The sequence below is a fragment of the Glycine max genome, chromosome 6 (genome assembly GCF_000004515.6).
Source record: "Glycine max cultivar Williams 82 chromosome 6, Glycine_max_v4.0, whole genome shotgun sequence".
NCBI classification, from domain to species: Eukaryota; Viridiplantae; Streptophyta; class Magnoliopsida; order Fabales; family Fabaceae; genus Glycine; species Glycine max.
Window position 1 is genome coordinate 38,503,991 of NC_038242.2, and position 3,729 is coordinate 38,507,719.

The window sequence follows — 3,729 nt, forward strand, 5'->3', positions numbered from 1 at the left end:
GTTATGTTGTTACAACAATCCTGATAACCAAGGACTCAAAACTTCCGTCCAAAATTATAAATAATCAAGTTCTACACTCATTTTCCATTCATCGACTCACTCACATACTTGGAGCCCATTCTGACAGTGATCCACCGTGACGTCAGTCCTATTTCGATGAATACACAAACTAGCATAGTTGACACAATTATAGTGTTTTAAAATAATTGAAAGATGTGATTAAACACTTTAATAATTGAAAACTCAATTAAATTTTTATTTATAATTCTTTTTGAATGATAATTTTTTAATTATAATTAAAAAATCAATTATATAATAAAGTAAGTACTATTCCATCTATCTAATCATGTTCTGTTGTCTTTTATATGTCGCACTACTCTACTTTTACTCACTTTTACTCGGGGCATAGCAGATGCTGATACATGAAAGCGAAACCTAGCTATCATCATCATCACAGAAGAACAACAACAGAGGAAAAAAGAAAAAGAAAAATGTCAGAGGTGAAGAGAATCGGTGTGGTGGGGGGTGGCCAAATGGGATCGGGAATAGCCCAAGTCGCTGCCATGCACGACATCGACGTTTTGGCTTCACGACCTCGACCCTCAAGCTCTCTCCAAAGCCTCCTCTTCCATCTCTTCCTCCATCAACCGTTTCGTTTCCAAAAACCACATCTCTCAGGTCACACCCACCAAAACCAAAAAAATTATTTCCTAATCTTATTTTTTCAATTTTTAGCTTCTTTTTCCACCCCAAAAAAACACTTTATTTAACGAAAGAAACTTATTTTATTTTAGAGCTTATCCGAACAAGACAACTAGTACTTGTGCGATTTGAAATTGAGCAATTTTCTTCTTCTTCTTGTTGTTATTTGTTTAACAGGCTGCGGGTGCTGATGCTTTGAAACGACTGCGTCTCACGACGGATTTGGAGGATTTACAGCTAGCGGATTTGATCATTGAGGCGATTGTGGAATCCGAAGATGTGAAAAAGAGTTTGTTTGCGCAACTCGATAGGATTGCCAATAGTTCTGCGATTTTGGCGTCCAACACCAGTTCCATTTCCGTCACGCGTCTAGCAACCCCTACCAGCAGGCCATGTCAGGTATCTATCCCTGGATAAATCTTCTCTTTATGCCGGCCACGTCAGTATGCATCACAAGATAAATCTTCTCTTTATTATTTACAATTGAATTGATGTGAAATTTAATTCTTTTGATTAAATTAAATTAAAGGCGTTAAGAAATATGCATATTTTATATGAAGGTTTAAAACAATTTAGTGACTATTTTAAACGTACTTTTAATCTAGTTTTGACTGCAAGACTAAATTAAATTGGATGAGAACTGAGAATTAAATTGAATATAAAAAATAAGTGCAGGGTTTGTTTTTTAAAATAAATATAAAATTAATTTTTTTAAGAAAACACAATTTAAAAAAATATAAAGACTTATTTCAATAAATAAATTTAAACAAACTTATTGATTATCTTTATTTTAAATATATTATCCTTAGGAGGCTATGTTTAGGTTAAAATTTACTAAGATAAAATAGTCATTTTGTAATTTGAATGCTTTGTTCCTTCAAGTGCACTCCAAATATGAGGAATAAAATTATGGTTAATCATTGGAATGGATCATGATCCATCTTCTTATATTATGTTTCATTCATATAATTTTACAAACCAAACAATGAAACAATTTACTCTTCAATTCCAAACATCTCCGTTCCACCCTCTACCGTCAATTCATATATAGCCAAATCAGTTATCAGATTATAGGAATTTGTATAACTTATAATTATATAAATTATTGATGGATAAGAATTTATATAACTTACCATTATATAAATTGAAGAAGTTAACTTCATTTTTATCAGGTGATAGGAATGCATTTTATGAATCCACCTCCTGTGATGAAATTGATTGAGATTGTACGAGGTGCAGACACTTCTGAGGAGACATTCGTTGCTACGAAAGCATTGTAGGTTTAAGATTCCCCAGTCCAATTCTACTTAGCACGTTTTTAAATTGTGATCCTTCATGGTTTGATAGTTTTTAAGGTTTATCCAATTGTCGGTGCAGAGCTCAATTTCAAATTACTAGATTCTCAATTTCCCCCTATTTTGATAGTGCATTTCTTTTAGTAGTAATATATAAAAAGTGCTATTTTGAGCTATTAGATACTCATTTTTCATAATTTCTGTAATTGCAAAGCAACCGCAGTTTAATATACATGCTTAAGAGTTTAATTTTATGTATACCCTGGTTGTCTCCATCTTCTCTTTGAAAAATGTGAATGTGATTAGGAAAACATTAATTACACACGTGTGTACGGTGGAATTGGAATTATTGATATTGAGTTCATCTTGAGGCTGTCATGTTCCCATTTCCCCAGAGCATTGGACATGTTTAGTTAATAATTCTTTAAAGTATTATGAGTAGATAATGGTTTTACTATTAACATTTTTTGGAAGATTAATCTCATAGTTTTTGACTATTGGAATAACCTGCTTTTAGAAGAAAAAAAAAACTATAATGTGTACTGTCTTGACCTCTAGGAAAATCTAATGTCTGAATCCCTTTGTACATTTCCTACGTGTTCTGAATGTGGATTAATTGTGTAGCTTCATATGCTGAAGAGTATTTTTCTGTTTCTTGCATATGTGGACTCAGTTTTATATTCTGCTTGTGTAAGGTGGCAGGACAGAATTCATATTCATAAATAATGTACTTTTAATTTACTGCTTGTGCAATATGCAGGCTGGGCAAGGTAGTGATAACCTCCCATGATTATTCAGGCTTCATAGTGAATCGAATCCTTATGCCTATGATAAATGAAGCATTTTTTTGCTCTCTACACTGGTGTTGCAACCAAAGAGGATATTGACACAGGAATGAAGCTGGTTACTAACCATCCAATGGGTCCTTTAGAGCTTGCAGACTTCATTGGATTGGATGTGTGCTTGTCAATAATGAGAGTTCTTCATGCTGGCCTTGGTGACAACAAATATGCACCTTGCGCTCTACTTGTGCAGTATGTTGATGCTGGAAGACTCGGAAGAAAACGAGGTATTGGTGTGTATGAATATAGTAAAGATCCAAGGTCTACAAAATCATCTTCCCGTCTCTAAAATGTTTGTTTCACTTGGAAGAACAAGTTTTCAACACCCCCATTTTAATTACCTTGTGTCTGACCGTGGGGTGGTGCACACTGCTGAAGTTGAATACTTGAATGTGTCTTCTATTTCTTTTATGCATACAAACAAAAAGAAAATTGCAGGAACTAATAGTAAAACATGCATAGTTAAATCTTTATGCATAGTTAATTTTATTTTGTTGTGTTTCACTGAAAAATTCTAAACCTGTTAACTTTTGTCTATATTTCCCAAGCTGATTCCGATACTAAATTTTTTTCCTAAGAGTTACAAGTATATAACATTTAATTTACATAATATCATGTATAATGTTGATATACAAATTATTTTGAAATCTCGATTATAATAATAAGAAGTGAAAACTTAGAGCCGGATCCCCTCCATTAGGGGTGGGAATAGGTCAGGCCGGCCTACAGGGGCCTACGACCTGGCCTACATAAAGTCTGGCTGAACTGGCCTATTTAATTAAAAGGTTAGGCTCAGGCTTTTTTAAAAGCCTATTAAATTAAATAGACCAGATTTAGGCTTATTAAAAAGTCTTATAAGCATGATAGGCCGGCCTATATATATATATATA

General features: G+C 33.4%; 1 pseudogene; it reads left to right on the forward strand.

The window, feature by feature from the left end:
- Positions 1–363: 363 nt before the first annotated feature.
- Positions 364–3,351, forward strand: LOC100791861 (3-hydroxybutyryl-CoA dehydrogenase-like; annotated as a pseudogene).
- Positions 3,352–3,729: the final 378 nt, after the last annotated feature.